General features: G+C 33.6%; 1 pseudogene; it reads left to right on the top strand.

Annotated features, from left to right (window-relative positions):
• The first annotated feature begins 1,608 nt into the window (after nt 1-1,608).
• Nucleotides 1,609-24,741, top strand: LOC149543842 (uncharacterized; annotated as a pseudogene).
• Nucleotides 24,742-26,709: the final 1,968 nt, after the last annotated feature.

The raw sequence follows: 26,709 nt of genomic DNA, 5'->3' as shown, positions 1-26,709 counted from the left end.
AGCTCTGGAGGGTCATCGGTCAAGCCAGTCAAGAAGATAAGTGTTGGTCCAAATGACAAGTCACGCTAGTAATTAGTAATGTATCGACGTAGCCCATAGAGAAAATGTATCTATCTAGGCTACCTTATTTTGCATGTTTTATAGTTGTATGAGTCATATGCAGTTGTAGGAGCTCTTTGAATGCAGTTGTAGGAGCTCTTTGACCAATGGTTGTTCTGGCTGATGTTAAACCTAGTGTATTTAATGTTCTTCTTTCAACTTCAACTGCATCTAGTTCATAGCTTCCTAGTCAAAGGATTCATAGTACTCAAAAAGCTAATGGATTTGGGTGGAAGTGGGATTAGTAGTACTTAGAAAGTTGATTGATTTGGGTAGAAGTAGAATAGAGAGTTCATATTTTGAACATTGTGTTTTATTTCTTTGAATCTATACATCAGCTATCAATTATGTGCATGAGTGATTTAAAGTGTTGTATGAGTCGACTGGTTGTGTGAATGGCATGTTGGAAATACAATAGGAAAGGTAAACTTCTAGGAGGGGGGGAGGGGTGAATTGATAATTTAAACTTGGACCAATAAAACTTTCACCACATATCCATCTCATGAGTTCAATGAGTAAAGTGAAATAACATGTAAAGTGTATACATCTAAATCATGTAAACATGTAAGAATTCACACACATAACACCATATATGATTACCTAGAAACCCTCCAAGTGAGAAGGTAAAACTGGGTTGGGGATGGCACCAACAAGTATTGACTACTATAGTAATAAAGTATATCCAATGAAGGCTAAAATGTTTTGATCATGAGTCATAATCTACCCTATGAGAGGCATGCCTTGTTAAAGGCTTACAAAGACTGTTAGGTCTCACCTTGTTAGAGGATTTCAACATCCTGTTAAAAGTGTGCCTGGTTAAAGGACTTTAACTTACAACTAAGTAATCACCTTGTTAAAGGATTTCATACAATTTGTTAGGACTACTATGTTAAGAGATTTGACTCAAATCACCTATTAGAATGTCTAAGCATAGATCTTTTGGTTGGCACTTACTTGTTTGATAATTGATTACCTCTAAATAATGTTCTCTTGATCCTTCTTTATTAGATGTCTCTTTGTTGTGTCCTTTTCTCTATCCTTTTTTCTACTTTAACTAATTGTGCAATGTGGTTTCACTTCATAACTTCTAAGTCACCATGAATACTCTATTTGCACATGCAAACTATCCTCTTTACTCCTTCAACACTCTTAGAAAGTTTAGGGTTTTGTCTTCCTTAAGAAGACTTAGTGACTTAGGGTTAGGTATGAATCTATAGCTAAGGTTCATCTATTTTTCTGCTCAGACCTTCCCATTTTCTGATTGGCTACATGTAATTGCATACACTAATACATTTGGCATCGATTTGTGATAGCTAAGTGTCGTAATTACGAAGAAAATGTGTCGCCACTGTGACAGTAGTAGACGTCGTTGTTTTTTAGTCGCAAATTATGACGTCTATCCTCTGCCATCATAATTTTGACGCCTATCCATCGCAATTTAACCACTTTATTCCAGCATGAATCCCATCCCAATGCCTGTGACATACGTTGCAATTTTGACATTCGCTAATGCATTGCGACGGGGTCGCGTCGGCATCTAGCCACAGGGTCGCTGTGGCGGAAGCCATCCAATTACTTCCCTGGTTATTGCAATTGCGACATCCTCAAAAAATTGCAACGAGAACACGACGGCACTTGCAGCGGGGTAGCTGTGGCGTCGACACTACCGAACATCACAATTCTTGCTAGGACATTGCAATTGCAATGCCCTAGCAAGAATTGCGATAGTGATGCTATGTCTGCGATGCATGTTCCATCGCAATAGTCATGCAGACGTTGAATTGCAACATCTGCGAAAAGCACTGGGGTGGGGCCGCTGTGGCAGCAACACCAAATGCCGTCGTCGCTACAACAACCCCGCTGCAAGCATATTCAGCCTACTACACCTTCAGCCATGGTGTTTTTAGTACTTTTGGCTGGAAATACATTTAGTTTCTTGACTATATTTCTGCAACCTATGTGGATGCATAGATTTTACACATGACCCATTCATTTCCCTTCCCTTACAAAGCAAAGTACTATTTTTGCCTCCCTCCCAAAAGGAACATATAAAGATTCATTAGGACTAAAAGCAATTTTCTCAAAAGCAAACATATACACTGCAACATTAATAAAAAAAACAAGCACCTGAAATAAGGAACCATCTTCTAGGGATAGGATCTTAGCAGCCTCACTCTCATTATCTATAGAATTATGGACCACACTACCATTCTCTAGATGCTCACTAGCTACAAGTTTACCATTTGAATCATTTTTTTGAAGTTTAGTAGCATGATGCCGAGTAATAATACCTGTCAAACCATTTGTAGAATGTTTGACATTCTCATGATCTGTTACCATTAATTTTTGAATAAGCTTCAAAATTTCTACCAATATAGTTCTCATTATCATTGCTCACATCACAGTTCTGAGAATGTCTAACAACCATAATATTAAAATTACCCATAGAATTAGTTCCCTTTATTTCAGATTCCTACTTCTTAACATTATTACTAGACCCATTCGATGTGCATCCATTACTTATGGTATGACTTGTCCAGAAGACATTATTTGTTTGAATACTATTGGTTCTTGGAGGCACCATCTATAATGTAGCATCATGATCTACTGATGATCTGGATTTACTGCATGACTGGCAAGAACTTGTGTTCTTTTCTAGACTTTCTGAAATGAAATTGACATTTGACCAATTTTCTACTTGTTGGGATATCTTGTTTACACTTGCAACACTAAAATAGATTGTTGTCGTTTGGAAAGAATGCATGTTTTCTGTCACCTGGGGGGCATATGAATCTTGTAAGTGGTTTTCCTTTGGATGTCCAATGTTCAATGACACCCTCTTCTTTAGTTTAGAGCCATTATATTGAGATTCAGACCCACCTACTGTTTGAATGCTAGTTTTCTTATCTCTTATATAGAATAGCATGTAAGCTTTCTGGGAAAGCACACTTTTCTCACTGACTGAATAGACCTAGAGTACAAAATGTCATAAGAATAACTTCAATCAATCTAAGAAACTTCAGTATAATTAGTGTTACCATATAAAGAAAAGGTTCCACATAAAATTGTAGTTCTTTTGTGTATTTTGTTATACACAAATTATAATGAGCTTACTCCACAAAATTAAACATGTCTTCACAACTATAGCAAATGTATACCCGATTATCATCTAAAGCATGCTAGATGCCTGTGGATGAATGAATAAAGTAGAAATAATGACCAGAATGTGTGCTCCAGCCATCATGAACAAGAACACCATAAAGAGTGTTCTTAAAATTGCCCTCCTGTGATTGATCAATAGACAGAGAAACTAGAATATCATTCAAATGTGCAAAATTTATTATAAAACCAGTAGATATTACAAAAACTATATTATTAGATTCCACTAAAAATGTGATCTACTGGAAAATAATATTGTAAGGGCTACTTACATGTGAACTGCTAACAAATGGTTTGAGATCCAACGTATAACCAAAGTCTACCTTTTTGTCAATTTTTCCTCCAGATCCAACTACACTGAAGTGCTTGAGATGAATTGCAAGAACATATGGTGCCTTATCAATTTTGAGTTGTGCTAGAGCCTTCACTTTTACTTTGCATCATTCACATTGATCTCTTTTCACACCCCCATCTAACTGCTCCACTGCCATGTAATGGGATAATTCTTTCAACAAGGAATCTGCTCGAATGATCTCTAGGCTCAAATCTAAGAAAGGATCAAATTTATTTGAGCAATAGGAACATTGTGTGCACTTCACCTACAAGCCAGGTTGAAGCAATTGTTAATGAATAAAATATTTTATAAGACTATAACCTAGATTTCCCAGCATAAAAATAATTTTGAAAGGTTTAAGTGACTCAAAAAAGCAGAAATAATGACCAGAATGTGTGCTCTAGCCATCATGAACAAGAATACCATAAGGAGTGTACTTAAAATTGCCCTCCTATGATTGATCAATAGACAGAGAAAATAGAATATCATTCAAATGTGCAAAATTTATTATAAAACTAGTAGATATTACAAAAACTATATTATTAGATTCCACTAAAAATGTGATCCACTAGAAAATAATATTGTAAGGGCTACTTACATGTGAACTTCTAACAAGTGGTTTGAGATCCAATGTATAACCAAAGTCTAGTTTTTTGTCAAATTTTCCTCCAGATCCAACTACACTTAAGTGCTTGAGATGAATTGCAAGAACATGTGGTGCTTTATCAATTTTGAGTTGTTCTAGATCCTTCACTTTTACTTTGCATTGTTCACATTGATATCTTTTCACACCCCCATCTAACTGCTCCACTATCGTGTAATGGGATAATGCTTTCAACAAGGAATCTGCTCGAATGATCTCTAGGCTCAAATCTAAGAAAGGATTGAATTAATTTGAGCAATAAGAACATTGTGTACACTTCACCTATAAGCTAGATTGAAGCAATTTTTAATGAATAAAATACTTTTCTAAGACTATAACCTAGAGTTCCCAACATAAAAATAATTTTGAAAGGTTTAAGTGACTCAAAAAAGCAGAAATAATGACCAGAATGTGTGCTCCAACCATCATGAACAAGAACACCATAATAAATCATTTTCTAACATATTTTTATTTTGTTTATTATGTAGTGCATCATTCTATTTGTGGATGATATTGATTGGTGAAAACAAAGTGAATACTGTTACCAGTCACAAAAATTGTTTCCAGTGTTGAACTAGAATATACAACAAACTCTGTGACTTGACTTCTATTAGTATATAAAGCTTTCACAAAGCTTCCTCTTATCATATGTAATATGTTAGGATACAGAGCAATCTAGATTAATCATTTAAGAAACAAAATAGCTAAAGAGATGAAATTCAAGTTCTTCAAAAATTTAGCTAGGCATATAACAGTAATGTTGTAATACAGAATTGAGCCAGCCTGGCATAATGAAAAAGAATGGACAAATAATATAAGCCTGTAATTCTAAAAAAAAAGTGTGATTTCTAGGATATTTCAATAGCCTTTTACTAATTTTAATAATTACACGCATAAAACTGAAATTATAAAAACAAAAGTATGTTAGTTCAACCTGAGAAATGAAATTAACCTGCCATCTGAGTAAATAATTGTTTAGAAAATGTATAAAAATGTAATTCTACATCATGCATCTTATTCTGTAGAAGATCAATATCTCATATTCTAGTGTTGATGGATAGACTCACAAAATTCACTCAATCATGCCTGAATTTCATAAATAAATAATAACCAAAGTCTATTTCCCATCTATGAATTTTTTTGACCTAGAACTTTTGATAAATCTGGGTAATGAAAATCTAGAGAAAATAAATGTTGTTTCACATGTAAAAATGAATGCTTAGTTTTCTTTTAATAAATTAATATCTTCCATGACCTATATTTACATATTTTGATATCTTAAAAATGTGGCTAACTTTCGTGACTAAAGAACTATATGGACCATATTCATTGTAAACACTACTTTAAATCAATCAAGAGTAGCGCTCCTCACTATAATTCTATTTCTTTTGAACATACAATTTTATATTAAAATAGAAAGCAATAACATGGTATTTAGAATTGGTTGATGGCCTGTACATATCATTAAATTCTAAATTCCTACTACACATTCTCATCTATATTGCATGATGTCTACCCTATGAAGATATAGCTTATTTGAAATTTGATAAAATGAAGACAACGAATGAAATACAATAAGAAAACATTAAGATTTATTTAAAAATGAGAACATTCAATGAAAACCTTTACCTAGTAAATTTAGATCAGTCAAAAGTCGGCTTCAAAAAGCATGATAGTTGGCCCAAATAAAACATATATAACAGATGATGAGTAGGCTTACCCTTCCAAAATTTTCTTCATTTCTTGGATTCACTTCTCAGAGGACAAGAGAGACTCCTGTGCACCAACTAAATTATCAATACTAGACCTTAGAACCTCGAAATCATGCCTAACTTTGCTGAGCTCCTGCTCATTTTCGGTTGCACGTTGTCTTTGTCTTGATGTTTCTTGTTCCATATCTTCAAGCTTCTGTTGTATTTCCTGTACATAGCACTATGCATTGGAGTGGCAGTTAGATTTGTACTTTTTACACCGCTTACCAATATTTGGCATGAATAAATTTGTCTTGTTTTACCAAAAGTGTTGACAGCTTCCAAGAAGTTCTCCAAATTGGCACAGAAATTTCTTTTGTCTAGTCCTCTCACAAATCATGGGCTCGCCACCACTTCTCAACAAGTGAAGAGACATTTAGAGGAGCAATCATTTCATCAAAAAGGTCATTTGTAGATACATATGAATTGAACTAACTTGACTTATTATCTGCTATGTCTACATATATTTACCATCAAATAATAGGAATGTCTAAATTCACTTGGAATCTAGGAGAAACTCAATGACCAAAGGTTTTCCATGGCAATGAAGCCAATAAAACCACCCATTTATCCTCATCACTGCCCACATCAGAATTCACCTCAATAAGGTATGCCTTACCCTTACCAAGAGACCTATGTCTAGTTTCTAATTTTCTTTGCAATGAAAACAAAGATTTGTTCTTCTTAACTCATTACTTGATTCTTTTCCTAACTTAGGAGATGTGACTTTAGGCTGATTAGGAGCCTTCACATCTAATTCATCATCTAATTTTCGATTCTTGAAGTTCTTATTGTATTGCTCAGAAGGAGGTGCGACTTCAACATCAAGAGCATGGTAGAAAATTGTATTGCCTTCTCTTCTACAGGCTTGAGTGCCAAGAAAGATTCTTATTTATGAACCCACAGCCTAGTTGATATTTCTTTGATTCCATTGAAAATTGGTATATTGAAATTGTCTTTTTCCTACTAGTCTAGACACGTCATACATAGTGACACTATTCCATAATTCAACCAACTCGTTGATAAGAGGCTCAATATATACATTCATATCTTTTACTTGATATTTACCTACTTGAATGAACAATAACATTACGTAATTATTGTGACTATTTTACTACAAGATTTGTAAGTACATGTAAATTAATAACTATCAAATGATAAGATACCTAGAACAATCATTGCCAACATAATGTGCTCCCTCTTTATTGACATCCACAGAGGAATGTTATTGTTGATAACAAAAATAGGCCACATCGAGTAAATAGATCTCATCTCTCCAAATGGATTGACACTGTCTGTTGCCAATGAAAGCTTGAGATTATGAGGTTCTTCTTTGAAGTGTTGCCACTTTTCCTCGATGTGAATAAATGTCGAACCATTTGTAGGGATTCTAACAATGTCATCTTGACTTCTATTACGTGCATGATAGTCCATAAATTGAGCCAAGCTACTACACCTGAATAATTGTCACATTCATGGAATAATGGGGATGTAATGAAGAACCTTTTGAGGCACCTTTTTTGTTAGTCGATCTATTTGATATCTACTTGTATGACATACAAGGCATTATGTTACAAATTCATGTTCTTTATAATATATAATATGATCATTGGGACACGCTTGTATTACTTCATACTCCATTCCAATATCTTTCATAACACCAGTTAATTCTCGATATGAGTGAGGTAGAATATTTGATGATGGTAATAGAAACTCGCCTATCAATCTATAGAAAAAAATATAAGTTGTTAATATAAACAATATTAGTGGTACATTATTCACCCTTTGTTAACTATAAAGACATATATGACATACCTTAACATACGTGACATTGTTATGTTGGATAAACCATTCAGAACCTTCAAGTTCAACAACAACAATAGAACAAAAAGAAGAGTTGTTTGGGAGTCTTTATATAGGGGCTCGTATGCCTTTTGAAGTAGAGGTACATCGAGGCTATCATCATCATCATGATCAGATATGCTTGGACTAGATGTGTCATGGATCAATGTATTTATACCATCCTCTTCAATTGTGTTTTCTAGCACATGATCATCATCTTCCATGGGATCATTATCTTCACCTTGGATATTTGTACCTCCATGTTCCTCCACTTCAAAAACCATATTCTTTGAATTGTTGTGGTTCATATCATGTACTTCTCTAGGAAGATCAACCTATATAAAATTGATTAACATAAATAAAACATGATCATCAACTCATCATCAAGTGATTTCATATGTATATAAATTGTTAAAATGATATAATGAATGACTTACCAGTGGATGATAGTCATGCCCCCCTTCAATGTGACCATTCTCCCTACAATGTCTCTTAACTGTTTTGATTAGCAGTCTTCTACGGTTTAAGCCCTTACAAATATTGCAAGGACAATAACATTTTCCATCGCCTTTTCTTTTCAAGTTAGACCATAATCTAGGGATTGTCTCCCTATATTTTTCTTCACTTATATTATCTGACATGATCATTCTTTGTAGGAAGCAAAAACCAGGCTATGAAAACTTTGGTCTACAACTTTCAAAAACTAAGCAAAACTATCAAAAGTTCACAAATATTCTTAGACCTAGCTAAATACTTTAATATTTTAAAAATACTTTCTTTGACTTTATTCCTAAGATTACTTGTAAAACTTTGACCAACTGCCTAAAGGTCTTATTTCAAGAGACCTTACAACATTAAGACACTAAAAGAAATTTCAAAACATATAAGCTAAAAGTCTAGTTAAAATATACATTAGAATAAAAAATATACAATTTTCATACCCGAGCACGTGGCTATAACTCGTGCAACGACCTTCTTGCTTAGCTGTAGAAGCTCTCTAGCAATCAAATTATACAAACTACAAGGCCTAACAATAATTTCAAAACATATAAGCTACAAGTCTAGTTAAAATATACATTAGATTAGATTCAAAAATAGCAAGCAATGTTATTTAGAATTAGATTCAACAAACCTTAGCAGTGTAAATAGCCATCTCCTCTAAACTGGACTCTAGACACGAGGGGGCATTCACATACTCTTCCCCTAAAGGTATCCTGAAGAACAAAAGCCAATATTCTTGAGTTTGTGAATTGCACCTCGAGATGAATGAAGCTTAAAAGGAATGAAAATTGTTTTCATTTAAATCAAGATGTAATATTTATTCATAAGTATATACCTTGCAAGAACTTAAAATTGTTGTTAAATGTGTTGCAGGAAAAGAAGAAGTTTCAAGGTAAGTTTACATTATTGTTATATGTGTTGTAGGAAAAGAAGAACTTTACATTGCTTTAACTTGCCATTGATGAGTATCATCTAAGACTTTTACACACTTTTATATGTATGTTCAGTGAGCATAGACCAAGAACAATGGTAAATGTTGAAAATAACAAAACAGATATGTCATCAAATGGAATCCATAACAGTGACAACGAGAAAGTGAGATGGACTGTTATAGAAACTCAGAGATGATAGGACATGACAAGATGTACATTTACCATTGTCTAGAGGAGCATCATCATTAGAGGTTACAGAAGAGCTATCAACAATGATATGAGTAGATTTAATGAAATTAAAACAGCATGATCACAATTAATTTCAGTGAAGAAGAAGATCAAAACTATGATAAATATTAGAGAGCATGACTCATATGATGAGGGGCAGAAAGAGAGATAATTTCATCTTTTTGTTAAAGGTATTTAGAGTGTTTGCAAGGCGATTCACTATCCTTGGATACATTCGCAGCTTTTATTTGAAGGATCTTCACCATATAATGATCATCAGTTTACTGTCTTGTCTAAGGGGTCCAAGCACTAATGTCAAAGACCATTTTCTATTAATAATGGTATGCTTGTTGCACATTGCCTTGGCTTGTAAAAGGGGATCTATGTGATGTTGTGGATATTGTGATTTGGTATATTAATATATTGGGATATTTCTTGGTAATGTGAGATCTTATTGAGATCCACCCTCTTGGCATGTTGGCCAATGAAGCCATGTTATTATATTGTAGCCTTCCAACAAATTCTTCCTCAAAGTTTATATATATATTCATTATACACGATGACCTTCTATTATCAATATGAAGCAATGCATAGATTCATACGATATTTCTGAAGAGCAATATTTTAATCATTAGCACTGATCAATAACAATTATGTCCCTTTGCATATTCAGTCATATGCCTGGGTATTTCTGTTGTAGTAATTTAGGGGTTCTCATAATAATCTTCAAATTTATCCCACTATGTTTGACAGTCACTATTCCTTCTACAATCATTGCATAAAGGTATGTACAACTACACACCGACATGTATATATTTTAATCTCTAAAAACTAGAGTGTTTAAAGTCTTTTCTATCATACTCTCCAAGTGTAGTTATTTCCAATGATGATGTTGGAACTACTACCTTTTGCTCACCGCTTCACGTCCATCTGAATATTTGAGCAATCATTATGGATATCTTATACTTGTTTTGGTCTTGTCAATATTTGTGGCAGGTAGAGATTCATATTTCTATGTATTTGTGGAAAAGTCCACTTGAATTTTTAGAATTGATTGAATTAAAGTCAAATGACAAAATGAACTTCCATATTCGTTGACTCTAGTGTAAGAGATGTTGAGCATGTAATTTCATGCTACCAGTTTTTCCATACCAAAATGGAAGTTCACAATCTTCTTCCTTAAGTTTCTCTCTTTCCAATATCTGACTGCGTGTTAATAGTTCCTTTGGTGAATTTGATCTGTATGAAGAATTTCATAATATGTTGCCATACTATGCTGGTACATATGTTTCAATAGACCACCTCTTGAAAAACTTAACATGAATCCTCCATCGTCAATTATGCTTAGTTGTAATATAGGAATTACATCTCTTCTAGTCCTCATTTTGACATTGATGCTAACACTTGTGATCTGGCTCACACTTTTGACATTAATAGCAATATTTAATCATGAATCTTTAACATTCTCTTAATCAGTATATTGTTTGAACATAAGTAGTGGGTAAGATCTAAAAATTGATCATTGAGTGCATGCATCAAATTGGTTTTTAGGATTTAGAATGGCAAAAAAATGAGGATTTACATAGTCACACATGAAGATTCTCCCCTTGGCATGGAACTCAGAATACAAGAGACAAGAGATGGTAGAAGGGTCCATTATTAGATTTTTCTACATGGGGCAAGGAATTAAGGTGTGATCTATTATATTGTCCCCATACTTCCAATGCTGAACACTATAGTGGTTGGCAATAAATTAGGTCCAACAACTATTAGGGCTATCTGGATGGTTTAGAACTTTAGCATCTGCATTATTCATCAATTGCATCTGAGTTTCATTTGATTATATTTATTGGTGTTGATGTCTGTATTATGTTCACCCACAAAGGTCTGAATGCACTCCAAAATCCCTTAAGTCTTCATTTCAGCATGCAAAAAGTTCCCAAATGCACCAGTATACCCAGAATTGTGACATTTTTCACCACAGGTCCCACCTATCCTCTTAAACAACTTAGAGCTTCATTGATAGTTTGATTTGACCCTACAACTACTAGATTCAATTTGAAGGCTCCAAGAAAATTGTCCTTTATGTGGTTGGCATGAAGTCAAAGAAAAATCAATGCTCATCCATGCCACATTTATTATTGCATGACCCAAAGATTTACATATCATCTCTAAGCCACTATTTCAACTTCTTTTTTCCAGTGATCTCATCATCATTGCACAAAATTTAACACACCATCAAGGGTATGGTGAATGTATAGGAGGCTCTTCTAATAGGCAACAAGTGAGATCGTAGATTTTCACATGTAGACGCTGGTGTTTACAACTTTTTGTGCAAAAGCACAAAGTGATAGTGATTTTTTGTTCATTTTTGTTCATGTTGTTAGCATTGTTGTCCTAATTTAATTGTGTAATGATGCAATTGCTTTAACAAAATCCCCTGCATGTTTTATGCTTAGTTCCAAGGGTTCCTTGGTGGGGCACTACATAGCCAGTACAACCAAAATACTTTCAAATAGAAACTATTTAGTAACCAGGACAGAAAATTCTTCTAATAGAGAACACTACATAGAACCAGATCTAAGGCACTATCATGCATAGAACTGAATGTTATGGTTGTGATCTTCTTTTCAAATCTATGTGGCATAGAACATTATACTTATGTGTATAGACGCACTTCCTATATGTGATCCAAAGCTTGTATGTTATCAAGTGTGTCCAATGATGGGGAGAGACCTCTGTGCAAGCAGAAGATCTGCAATGAAACAAAAGAAAAGAAAATTTTCTTATAGTAAGAACAAGTTTGTTGTGCTACACAGGGTACCAAAAAAATAGTGTATAATATCTTTTTCTTTACCTGGCTTTCAATGAGGGCTATCAGTGGCAAGTAATCAAAGAGATCTATAAAATACTTCCATACATTTGCATTTCCATATCATCTCAGACATTCATCATAAAATCCATACCTGAAATTGCAAAAAAATAATATAATTCTTGAACACAGTCAAAAAATTAATATAAATTATAAATAGATTGACAAATTTTGGTCAGCTTTCTAATCTCCCCATTCAGATAATAATATTTTGCCTCCAATAATTTAGATATAGCCTCAAATGGCAAACAATGTACGTGTCTACTTTAAGCATGATGATATGAAGAAATACTATAGTTAGTGCCCCTCGTCAAACAAGTCAAGCAACAATTTTTTTTGGTAATTTGAAGTTCCTAAATTGAATTATGTTCCCCTATGTAATTTGAAATTTATGTGACAAATCTTCTTAAACCTTTCAATGAAGTCAAGGATGGTGGAGGATTTAATTTAATATTTACTAAATTGTAGGACAATTTATCTTGGGAAATATAGGAGTTGTACATGTGTTATGACAATGATTTTTGAACTCTAACCAGCTGCATTTCATAAATGTTGACTTGGGTGAGAAAATGGTTGCATTTAAATTGAGAAATGATGTTAATTCATTTTAATTTAAGAGATTATTGTTTATTGAGCTCACCATTTGTTACAATTCAGCATTAGAGCCTTTAATAGAAAAGTCAAGTTGATAACATATTTAAAAATAATGCATTTGATGCAATCATGCATTTTTCTATTGTTGCTTATGTTGGAGATAGTAGTCTTGACCCATTAAGCTATATTATGATTATGTGAATTTATATTCTATCTGTTTGCAAGTTATGGATTGGAATTATTTGCAAAAAGTTTTTTTAATATCATTTTCTTCTAGAGAGTGAATTAGGAGTGTGCAGTGGTACCAGCGGATTTGGAAGAGAGTGGTGGATGACCCATGTTTTTTTTAGCTCTAGTATAGTCATTCATCACAAAGCTTACATGTCATGTGTGGGAGTAACTCTAGAATGTCACAAATTAGTATATTATTATAGTTCAAATCTTGTATATTTTATTTTTAGTTTTATTTTGTGAAGGTCAATCTAGATTTAAATAATTATGCCTTTAATTTTAAATTTAATGGGGGATTGAATTGAACTAACTATTTCCTCTTATTAACTAGTATACCAAATTACAACATTCATTTATTTATGAATAAAATAGAGATGCTTAGTAAAAGAAATTTGCTCAAAAATAGGTATGGAGGTTTGTGTTTACTGGAGGGTAGCATGACCAAGCTTAAAAATAATAAGAATGGAAATACATGTGATTAGTGGATTTGTACATTGGAACAATGTGGCAAGCTTAGTTTGTAGGGGTAAGCCATATGGATGCCTAATTTTCATGGAAGCACCTTCATGCCCGCCTTCAACTTGGGACCTCATTGCTCCATCTGACAACATAACAACTCAGTGTCCATTTTTGGTTACTCAAAGTCGTGTCTATTTATCTCCAATATTTGGTGCATCAAGATTTTGGTGAAACTGTTGTTATTTATTTTCCTTATTTATCAGGTTGAATATGTTGAAACATATGAATTGCAGTTGTTTGCATTAATATGGTTATGGTTTAAATGTATAATGACTGTCTGATTTTCATTGTAGATATTATCATAATATTTGATTAGACACTTTGACTCTATCAAAGGCAATACTTTCCAATAAAGATTCATCTTAGACCACACCCAATATAGATACTTCCTCACTATTGTGATTTAATGATACACTGAATTGTTCCTTCAATAAATCTGGATTATTATTACCATGATAAGTCATGTCAAATATAAATGGCTAACTCCTTGAATGTATGCAGAGGATTACCTATGTCACTTCAAGTTCTCGGCAGTCATGTTCGTGGCAGAGATTAGAATTATTGGAGGTTAGAATTGAACAAAGTTACCAAGACATTGCCTTGAGACATACACCAAAGCCTTAAAATAAGATTTGATTCATTGGACTATGAGGAACAACAAATTTTCATGGATTTCGCATGTTTTTTTGTTGACAAATCCAAGCACACTACCATGGAAGTATGGGAGGCATCAGCATGGAGCTCTCGACATGCAATGGAAATGCTTAAAACCAAGTGTCTTGTTCAAGAAATGAAAGGGAATTCATGAGAAAAATTTACAGTTATAATTAGAATGCATGACCATCTATGGGACATGGGAAGATAAATTGCAAATAGCTTGAGCCCACCGCATTTTTGGAGGCCAGGAGATAATTTACATCTGGTATGGTTGTGTCTCCTCCCATTTTCTACTTCATATATATAATAATAATATTGATTGGATAAAAAAGGATTCTAAGAGTAATGGGTTTGTTTGTTTTGCACCTTGCCATCAACCTCCTCTGAATGTTGCCCTTGGCCCTTTTGCCATAGACATCCCCATAGAATATAGTAGATTAGCCCCTCTCAATGCGTTGAGTTAGCCGATGCCGATCTCTACCCCTCTCAATTCCTCGAGCTAGTGCCAGATGCAGGTCTTTGCCCCTCTCAATACTGCCGAAGTCTCCTGCCTTCCCTTTTCGAAGAACCCTGTGTCAATTTCTTTCAAATGAACAATGTTTTTCGATTTCTTTTTCCTCTTATATCTTGGTGGTGTCACAATTGCAATGGCATCGGGCTAAAATTGAAAAAAAAAAAGCCAAAAACATATTACATTTTCTTGCCATCGCAAATTGACCCCTAATGTATTAGTGATAGGAATCTAACTAGAGATTTTCCCTTATCTCTAAAATATCAAAATTCATTCTTAAGTCAACTCAAAAATGGTTTACATAGTTGTTTGTGCCTTTACAAAAAAAATGTCAAAACTATGTTACTCAGCATCTAAAGTCTTTGATGCTTAACATACACTGATCTTTTTGTTGTGACTTGGCACATGTATTGCTTGACATCTATTTTTTACTCTACTCCTATGTTACTCAACTCCTGTGTCACTCAGCTTATATTATCTACTCAGCACTTGAGTGACTTGGCACATGAGTGGCTTGGCACTCGCTATGACTCGGCATGGTCTATTATTTACATGTTGTGCTCGACATAGACTATTAATTTGGCATGAAGTAAATAAATGGCTTAAGTGTGTTCACACTCACTTGTCAAAACCAATCTAAGATCAACAATCTTGCACTTTGACATGAGTGTCAAAAACACTTGAGTATACCTTAATATCCTTCTTCTTACAAGCATAACATATCCTAACTCAGCTTATATACAAAACTTCAAAACATCAAAATTTTGTAATAATTTATATACCTCAAAATTTGATAACTCTCACTGAGTTGATATGTCTATTTTGTAACCAAAATTTTATACTCCCTCTAAGTAAATGTGTCTCTGTTGATACACTTTGACTTCATGCTTTGTTTTGTTGATTGATGATACTCTTTCATCTAAGTTTTCTTGTTTCGTTCTCTCCCTTTTGCTCTATTGTTCTCAATTTCTCCCCCAAAAATGTATCTCCCTCTTTGTTTTAGTCTCCTTATATATCTCCCCCCTTTTGACACTTATGTCAATGGGCTATACACTTATTCTATGTTTGTCCAAAAATGATTTATGGACATCCAATATTATCTTGAGGGCTACATCCAAGTTATCACATGCAACATCAAATGACTTGATATGGATTGCAAGCTCGGTAGTAAGGTGGACTACACCATCCAAAGTAGAAAGATTGGCATCTTTCTTCAGTAGAGTTTCAACATAGCCTAGCTTCTTCTACAAAATTTTCATATGGATGGTGAGGGTTGCTTGGATGCTAGATAGTTTGGCTCTTATGTTAGCCTCATCCACTATCAATATAGCTAACTGACTCTGTGTTCGAAACAATATCATGATATGCTTCTCACTCTAAGCTTGATTTATTGGTAGTCTTGCACCTAATGCAGAAATTTGGCTTTCTAGACTTAGAATGTGACTTTTGGTCTCTTGGGTGAAGAGTTATGGGTTACACAATTTAGTATACAATGAGAATATGTTCTCAATTACCTTCTTCACATCCTCAACCTTAGTTGCCAATGCAACTTGTGTAAGTGCTATGTCACTAGATATTTTCTCATTAACTTTGTTTTGGAACTTCTTTTCTAACCATTCTAATAATTTGGCATTAGTATCAAGGTCTCAATTACTAACCTTCTCCACTATATCTTTTAGCTATTCCATTAGTGTCTTTGTCTCATGAAAAGTTGGCAAAGTAAATGCATCTAGAAAGATGTCTTTGATGTTCTGTAGTGCCTGCTTCTACCTATACTCCCTCCTAATAATTTCTTAATTTTTTTCCTTTCTAGGGCCTATTGTAATATGCCTATTTTTTCTAATGTCATGGTATCATAATCATATTTGGGTATAACAATTTCTTCATCAAGGCTTATATCTCCATATTGAATTACCTTTTTAGCCTTTGCTGAACTTTAGCTTGGCACTAAGATTTGCAAAATAATAGCACCTTTTCTTGGTTTCTGAATAGTTTGTGTGGAAGGAGTGTCAGATGCTGGTAACCAAAGCTTAAATAGAAACTTGTTCCTTCACCTTAGATGTCAACTCACTCTCTTCAGGCTTGCCCTGTTCTACCACTAAGACTTGTTTTGTATCTTTTCCTTGTTCTATAGTTGCAGATATGTCTATCTATCCTACTTTGGTGGCTTGTTCTTCTACTATCTCCTTCTCAGCAGTATTAATCTTAACACTTGTATCAACCTTGGTAGATGTATCTTTTGGAATTTGGACCAAAGGTTGTACATGAGTAACTGAAGGGATGATAGAAGGTGGTTCTTGTGGATTCACCTTTTTCCATTGCAACATCAGTCATTGACTTTTGTAGTTCATCTATAGTTACAAAAACTAGATTATCACAAATTTTGGCCTGCAGTGTAGACTGATCTAATATCTTCTTCAAATCTTGTTTAGTGAGGGAATTTATGTTAAGAGTTGATAGATCAAAAACATCCTTAAAAATTTCTATTTTAGTAGTCTCAATTATGTCATGTGGATGACTGACACTTGAAAATTGTGTGTCTTGCACACTCTGTTCTAGTGGCATTGTCATAAATTTTCCATCATGGCATATATGGCCTCTTCCACTTGGTTTTTTCCTCTTAACCAAATTTATCAAAATTAACATGACTAAATCCTAATAAACATGCATTATTCTTAACATTTTCTCATAAATTTTCAAGATTTGAAAGAGGGTTGTGACTCACCACCTTAAACTGGTTGTTGTCATCTAACTCTATTTTCTCCTCTTCAAGATCTAGTTGTGCAAGATACTTCCTTCTTGGTCTCTTCTACTCTTGACCTCCTTGTTATGTTTTCCTTTTCTTTTCCTTGGCCTTTTGTGTAGTTGCATGTGTGCTAGCTCTTGATGTAGGTATAGTGGGTTTTGATTGACTTGGTTTGGAAATTTTAATAGACCTTTCCATAGGTTGTGCCTTGGCCTTTCTCTTCTTTGGCTTGGTAGGAGTAGGTGCTTCCTCAACTTCTTCTCCCTTGGCACCTTTAGTCTCCTCCTCTTCCCAGTCTTCTCCCCTACCTTGGGTTAATTCAAGAGGTTCTTGTGCTTGAGTTCTTTCTTCCTCTTTATCCTCTTCTTCTTCTTCTTCATCCTCCTCGACACCCTCTCCAAACTTAGCTTTCAATTTCTTTACTAGCTTGTCCTTCTTGATAACTGAACTAGTCTTCAATTCCATGGTGACCTTTGATTTTTCCACTTTGTAATTTCCAAATATCATTATAGTTTTGTATACCTCTTTTGCAAGTAAATTTGTTATAGCTGGAAAGGTTTCATCCATATTTATCTCATAACCTAAAGGTTTGAATCATCTTACCCTTGGTGTGACAGCTTGCACAAAACTATAAACAACACCCACAAGAAAATATACATCATTATAATGTTTCTCAACTAAGGATACTAGTATTCTTAGTCTTTGCTTCAATGGTTTCTTGAAATCTTTAGACTAGTCATTAAGGATTTAAAATTCTCTCCTAATTTCTTAATGTACTCACCAATCTGTACTACAACTGATCTGTTGGTCTTCCATTGCATAGTACCAAATAAGGGAAATGTGTTTTGCACGTAAAAGAATATACAAACCAATATAGAGCCAAATTTACATTGTGCACTCTTACTTTTCCTAATTTCTCCAAGGTTCTCCATCAGTTGTTGTAATTGTAGCTCTACTAGATCATATGTATGATCTTTCTTGACAATCTTGTATCCAACATCCATAGCTATATAGGATACACTATTCAATCTACTAGATTTATAAAAATAATGTGATATAACCCTTATAACAAAGTTTATTAGAGGATCAGTGATTGTGTCTATTTTCATGCCTCTCTTGTTCCAAAAAGCTCCAGTGTTCTTCTCAATCACTTCTCAGTGTCTTAGGCCAATCTAGGGTTGGGTAGCTAGTAACCCTATGGATTATTCTCCTAGTAATTTTAATAGGTACATTTTCTAGCCATAATTAATAGTCATGGATTTGGCCAAGCACTGTTATGATCCATTCTATCTTAAACACATTTGAAAAATCTAGGGCTCATGTTAATCCCTTCCTCTCAACAATTTTGAACTCTTCTTTGAAAGCACCATTTTCATAGAGTTTGTTGTATGATTCCCTAATTTCCATATCCCCAATGCTACCAATCTTTCAATTATAGCATTTTCTTACATCTTGGACCATTATTACATTTAGTGGCATCATCGATAATGCACTAGAAGGGTCTTGCTTTTGACCAATGTTAGGGATAGCTTTGCAAATAGGATGCTTAACTTCATTACTCAATAATTGAACATTTAAATCTTCCTTCCCTTCTAAATTCTTTGAACTCAATGTCATAATGTAAAACTAGAGTTTACAAAAATTAAAACTATGTAGCTCAGCTCTTGATAAATACCTTGTGAAATCTGATGAATGGATGTGAGATCGCTACTAGAATCTTCTACAACTTCTTGGAATAGATTTCTAGATTGCCTTCTACTCTACTCTCTCTTTATCAAATTTGAGAGGATGAAGAATGAGATAAAATCAATCAAACACCCTTTGAAAACCCTGCAATTAATGTTGAGTGCTTACATAGTTGTAAGCTCAACATCAAACAATTTCAGGCTCACTTGACATCTATTTACATTTCCATAACTCAACAACCACTATGAGCTCGACATCTTCTAAAATTCCACTTGAAATATATAGTAAACTTTTAATTCTTGACAACAACATGAAAAACTTGAAGATTTGTCTTGAATTTCTAACAACATCTTGCATCTTTTTTTATGTTAATATAGTCTTTTTAGTGCTAGAACCTTTTGGAATTGATGTATGATATATTTTTTAGATATTAGTCCCATATACCTCTTGATTTCCTAGTTTGATGAGGTGTGATCACTTGACCCATTGGGTAAAGTGATCTCTTCTCCATTTGATGTGCTAAAATCTTCCTTCTTTTTCCATGTCTTATTCATGTCATCTCTAATGTGTTCAACATTTGCCTTTCCTTTTCCTTTATCAAATTCACAACTTAGTGCCTTTGACTTTGTTGGGAAATACTTACTAATGTGAGTAGTCTTCAAATAACTAAAACATGTGGCTTGACTTGAACACCTTTTTTAATTACCATTGAAGTGTGTCCTAATACAATTCTTAGGAAAATGTCCATATTATTGACAATAATGATAGCTATACCTTGTATTATAATCCCAGTTATAAGAGTTTCCATTATTCTTTACCTTTATTTGCCTATTTGATGACAACATAGGTTTGGATCTACATTCAAAAGCTTTATTTCCATACTTCTGATAGTTGTAGCAATATCCTTGAAATCTTTATGTATGCATGGTCTTGGTTCTGCATTCATGTGCCTGATGACATTGCTTGTTGCATTTATGAAAATGAATTATGTTCTTGGGCTTAACATTCTAATTTGTAATATTTTTCCTACACACATTAGTAGCATGTCCTTTCTTACCACAATTATGACAAGTAGATCTAGAGTTCTTTCCATTTTCTTCCTTTTTTTTACAGTTTTGGATGACTCTCCTTCTTTAGTATTTGTATATCCCAGTCTAGATGTATCATTATTAAATTTACAAGATCTTAATAATTGCTCAAAGTATTTGTATATCCCAGTCCAGATGTATCATTATTAAATTTAGGGGATCTTAATAATTGCTTAAAGTATTTGATGACTTTATTTGGTTTGTTGAAACTTTTAGCAAATTCATTTTCTCTCTTTAGGTCACTCTACAATTGTTCATTCGACAACTTCAATGTAGTTATCTCAATGTCCTTCACATTCAATTCATAGTTGGCATTCATCATTTGACTTAGAGTATCCAAATGCATGTTGGAAATCTTGGTTAACTCTTTTGACTTCTCTTCCAATATGTTGGCCATAATTCTTTTGTCTTCTTCAATCATGGCTTTTTCTTCCACAGCTTTCTTCTTTTGTTCAGTTACCTCACATAACAAGTATGGCTACTAATTCTTGCTCTAACTTGAGATTTCTAATTTCCTTAGCTTTGGCTCTATTCGTTTCCATCATATCTTCAATCGCTGCATCAAATTTATTGGAGTCACCATTGGCAAATAGCTTGGTAGTGTCAATCTCTTTATATGGTGTGTTATTCTCTACAATAGAAATTTCTTTCCTTCTCTTCAAGGACTTCTTTAGTTCTTCTCTTGCTTCATCCAATTGATGTAGAATGAGTTGTATCTCAATTCCCTAATTCTCAATAGTCATTCCCAATTCGTAGACTTTCATTTCAAGATCTTTCCTCAAAGTTGCAAAGATTCTCTTTTGGAGAACAAGGCTCTGAGACCAATTGTAGGAAATACAATAGGAAAGGTAAACTTCTGGGGGGGGGGGGTGTGGGGTGGTGAATAAATTGTTTAATCTTGGACCCATAAAACTTTCACCACACATCCATCTCATGCATTCAATGAGTAAACTGAAATAACATGTAAAGCATCTACATCTAAATCATGTAAACATGTAAGCATTCACACAGATAACACTAGATGTTATTACCCAGAAAGCCTTCAAGTGAGAAGGTAAAATTGTGGTGGGGATGACACCCAAAAATCTTCAATACTATAGTAATAAAGTGTATCCAATGAAGGTTACAATGTTTTGATCATGAGCCACAATCTATCCTTTGAGAGGTCTTCCCTGTTAAAGACTTAAAGAGATTGTTAAGTCTCACCTTGTTAGAGGATTTCAACACCCTGTTAGAAGTGTACATGGTTAAAGGACTTTAACTTACAACTAATTAAGCACCATGTTGAAGGATTTCATATAGTTTATTAGGTATACTCTATTAAGAGATTTGATTGAAATCACCTATTAGAATGTCTTAGCATAGATTCTATGGTTGGCACTTGCTTACCTAATAACAGATCACCTCTAAACAATGTTCTCTTGATCCATCTTGATCATATGCCTCTTTGCTATATCATTTTCTCTATCCTCCATTCTTCTCTAATTGATTCCATAATGTGGTTTCACTTCATAACTTCTAAGTCACCATGAATGCTCTGTTTGCACATGAAAACTATCCTCTTTTCTCATTCAACAATCTTAGAAAGTTTAGGGTTTTGTCCACCTTAAGAAGACTTAGTGACTTAGGGTTAGGTATGAATCTATGGCTAAGATTCATTCATTTTTGTCGATTAAACCTTCCCATTTTCTAATTGGCTGGATGTAATTTCATAGGGAATCCAACTAGAGATTCCTCCTTATCTCCAAAATATTGAGATTCATTCTTAAGTTGGCTCAAAAATGGTTTACATAGTTGTTTATTCCTTTACAAAAAAATATGTCAAAATTGTGTTACTTGACATTTGAAGTCTCTAATGCTCATCATGCACTGATCTTTTTGTTGTGACTTAGCACTTGTATTGCCTAGCATCCACTATTTACTCAGCTCTTGTGTTACTCAGCTCCTGTGTCACTTAGCTTATATTATCTTTTTGAAACTTGATAGACTCAACACATGAGTGGCTCAACCATCACTATGAGTCAACATGGTCTATTATTTGCATGTTGTGCTTGACATGTACTATTAGTTTGGCATGAACTAAGTATATTGCTTATGTGTGTTGATAATCACTTGTCAAAACCAATTTGAGATCAATATGTCATTCTTGTACTGATTGCATCAAAGCATAGGAAATTACTTTTTCCAGAAGTAACTTTGACCATTTCTGGTTTTTCAATAGAACAAAATGTTATCAGTAAAATTCATGGGCAAGTGAAAGTCTTAGGAACAACAGATCATCTCTACATATGTGTAGTTACTTTAGGAACATGTCTATTATCTGGTTCCTATAATTCAATGGGTGCAACTACTAGAGTGTGTAAAGCAATATGGTTATTAATTGATTCCTTCAATTTGCAATTGGAAAAGTCAAGAAACACATTTTTTACTTTTTTCTTCGTAATGCTTTCAAATCTTATGCTTTGAGGCTATTAGATTTAGTAAAATCTTATGTCTATGGGGTAATGCAATTAGTTACATGTTCCTTGTAGTAGCCATTTTTTTAGAGCCACTAAGATTCAAATATGTTGAGTGCCATAGAACGGGCATGATGTACAAAAGGGCTAGGCAATTAGGTTTGTGTTGCAACTTACTACTATCAAAAAATCATCCAAAAGAGATTGGTGCCACAAATTGTGCTGCTGAAATGCGATAAGGGTACCAGTGTTCATGGGACATAACTAGTTCTATTTTTGGATAATTTTTTGTTGTTGTTTACTGAAAATAAATACTATTTCTACATAGATTTTTCTTCAAGACTGGATAAGTATGGTGTGATTGTAGGTTTAGGATTTATTTTGGGAAATTTCACTTATTGATGTTACTATGAACATCCATAACAACACCTCCATAGAAACACAATGTCCATAACAATACCTCCATACCAACACACCATTGTAGAGACAACTGCCAGATATTTGTAGATAATTTCCATGCTTTCAATAGTTGAAATGTTTAGAATTTTTTATTTTTCTTGTACAATTTTAAAAGAACTTTCTAGAACTTATTTTTCTTTCACTTCTTTGGGGAGATAAATAATTTTACCCCAACCAAATTTACTTCTGAGCAATCAAAAAATAGAAATTGACAATTGAAAATTAATTTTAAAATAATATAATTTTTGAACTTTAGAATTATGATTTTAAAATTAATTTCCACCACCACAACCACTAAGAACATTATCCTATAGATACATAGGGAATAATAATCCTAAAAATTGGCCCATTGGTTTGATTTACACTAAAATACTAGCATAAGAAATGGTTAAACAAAACCCTATTGCTAAATCAAACATGGAAGGTGGCATTCAAAAGCTAGCAACAAAATCCTCAAACCACAAATCCTAATTCTAGACTAAACCCTAAAACTACAAATCTTGATTTTACATTTATCCCTAAAACCCTAGATCCTAATTTTGAACAAATCCCTGAGAAAGTGAACATACTCCAAACTATAATTCTAAAGAATGCCATGGTGTGAAGAGAAAGAATTAGGACAATGAAAGTTCTCACATGTTCTGGAAAACTAGTCCTTTCTCATATTTCAGAAGGCACACTCAAGACTACAGCCATGTAGAAAATTGAAAGTGTTCTCACAAGGAGATAATTCATGGGACCCCACCTCTGAATGGGTCAAAAATTTAAAGAGACAAAAAAAGATTGATCTTAATCCCTAAATTTTTAACTAAGGTCACGAAGAGCAAAATATTGTCCTTGAGTAAGTGCATCAGTATCCCCCAAAAGGATGGTTTGTTGGCAAATTCAAGAGGCTTCTTGATGGTTTAGAACTACCATATTCAAATCTTAATAACAAAAAGGGTGCAATTATTGGGTTCATTACATTCTCTAGTTAAGAGCATGTCATGTAAGCTATAGACAAACTAAAAGGGCATACTACGAAAAAACATTAATGAAATGTAGCAGATGCTCTATGATGCCCATGGGAGAAGCAACAAGATAAACAAGTAATAAAAGGAAAGAGAAATCACCAACATATGGAAGATTCTGATGCATCAAACTCTCAAATACTAGAGAATGAGGAAGCCAATTTTAGGAATACAATAGACTTTTAAAATTTGGTGACTAATTGATCTATTATGAAGACAAAGAGTGCCCATAATATTGTGACCCCTCTTCCATATTTTCTCTATGAAGAGCAACTAAATCGCAAGAATTTTTTTGTTATGAATCTATTCAATAACCTAAAAACTTCCCCAAAGTCTCAACGATTGCTTGCAAATCTAAATCAATCTTTCAAAACTTTGTGTGGTCTTCTCCATTACCAATTTGGTGTTCAATTATCAAAATAAAGGTTTCTTGTAACTTTTTAGTGTTCGAGATAGACAAGCCCCCAATCCTAGTTTCTATCTAAGACAATGAGCAAACCATTATTATACATATTTTCTTAGTAAGTATTGAGGAGGGGTTAAATTCAAGTGAAATCAAGAGAATGGCTAAAGAACTTGCGGTTGCAGCATGACCAACAATGTCTTAAGCACAATTGGTTTGACACTTGCTTGTCATGCCAGCATCGTTGTAGGAATTGAAATGATTTCCCTAGCTATTGAAGATGCCCAAAGGAATGCAAAAAAATAATGGTATAAAAGAATGCTGGTTTGTTTGTACCAAGGTTGAAGATGTGATGAACTCCTTGTTGCAACAATATCCTGATATAAAAACAAAAAGCAAATCTAATATCAAAGAAAATATTAGTGACAAAAGTGAAAATAATATGACAAAGGAATGCTCTAGTCTATTTGAAGAACAAAGGTCTAATTCTTCATTGCCTAGAAATGTAGAAGATAATAATATTCATAAGGAAATTGAAGAACTTGATAATAAAGGTTGCAGCTCTTTGGATATCTATTCTTAGACCAATGGTGATGCTGAAATCAAGAAGGAAAATATTATAGAATAGAATCTTAATGATGTTGTTGCCACTTACAAAAATTGGAAAATCATTAGTGCTTTCTTTAAATTCTATTTCAATGATTCCAGTTCTCATATCAGAGATGTTGGAGTAATACTTTTGAATAGGAGGTGTTCTACGGTTAGAAAAAAATTTCAAGACCTTTGAAACAAAAGACATTTAAAAATGATAAAGCAACTGATTTCATGAACTTTTAGTGAGCTTTGATGAACCTTTTCTATTGGTTATCATTCATTTGGAAAAACAAAAATTTCCTCATATTTGCATATCAAGTTAAGCATAATCGATGGTAAATGCTTATTTTTGAATTATGCATATCCAAAGATATTGTGCAAAGCATAGAGGGGAAAGTGAAGAACATGCACAATGTCACATAAATTATTTGGAAATAAACATGTCTCTTTCCCTTGGCCTTGGCCTAACTCCATCTGTCCAACCCTATTTTTGTTCAAATTTCCTATGCTAGAAAATTCTTAGACTGCCTGGAAAAATGAATATGCTCAATGAAAAAACACTAATAAAAAAGAAGTAACTATGTTTAAAGAAATAGTTTGACACAACTATAGATTATATGAAAAATGGAGGAGCCTACATAAATACCCAAATGAAAATTACTATGCAATAGAGCATCAAAAACTTTAATCCGTACCTTTAGAAAGTAGGAACTAACAATAAATAATCATTTATTTATTAATAATTACATGGGATTGTGCTAATACATATAACATATTTATGCATACCATCAAACATGTATGCAACATTAAAAAAACTATTCTATTAGGATAGTAGTCTCTAGATATTATCACAACACCCAATGGGGAGTGCCCAATGTTTAAAACATAGACAACTTTTAGAGTGATAAATTTTAACAAGGACTAACATAAATGAACTTGTACTAGCATCATAGTTATTCTAAAAATGGGGTTCTACCAAACTATAATAAACCTAATCTTAAAATAAACCAAGGAAGATGTTCCACGAATGGAGCTCTTCCTCACTACCAGTCCTGACGAAACAAAGTGGGAACTATGAAATAAACTATAAGGGTAGACATGCTCCATAAATGAGTCCACATTAGATTGAGTAATGGTCGAGTAGACATGAAGATCCAGATGAAGATTACAGCTAATACTATTATGCAAGAAAAAAATTGCCAACCATAAACACCTTGGTATGACTAGTGTAAGGAAGCTAAGGTGCATGGAACTGCTTCCTACACTAATCTTTGAGAGGGCGGTTATGAAAATTCAACTAACAATTGTGGAGATCTCAAGAAATGCATGATAACATAATTAAAATAATAATAAAGTCATAACACAATGGTTACTGTGGGGAAACCCTTCTTGGA

Source organism: Cupressus sempervirens, chromosome 8 (genome assembly GCF_028749045.1).
Source record: "Cupressus sempervirens isolate cs-2001-9-10 chromosome 8, ASM2874904v1, whole genome shotgun sequence".
NCBI classification, from domain to species: domain Eukaryota; kingdom Viridiplantae; phylum Streptophyta; class Pinopsida; order Cupressales; family Cupressaceae; genus Cupressus; species Cupressus sempervirens.
This window is presented reverse-complemented; position numbering and strand designations above follow the sequence as displayed.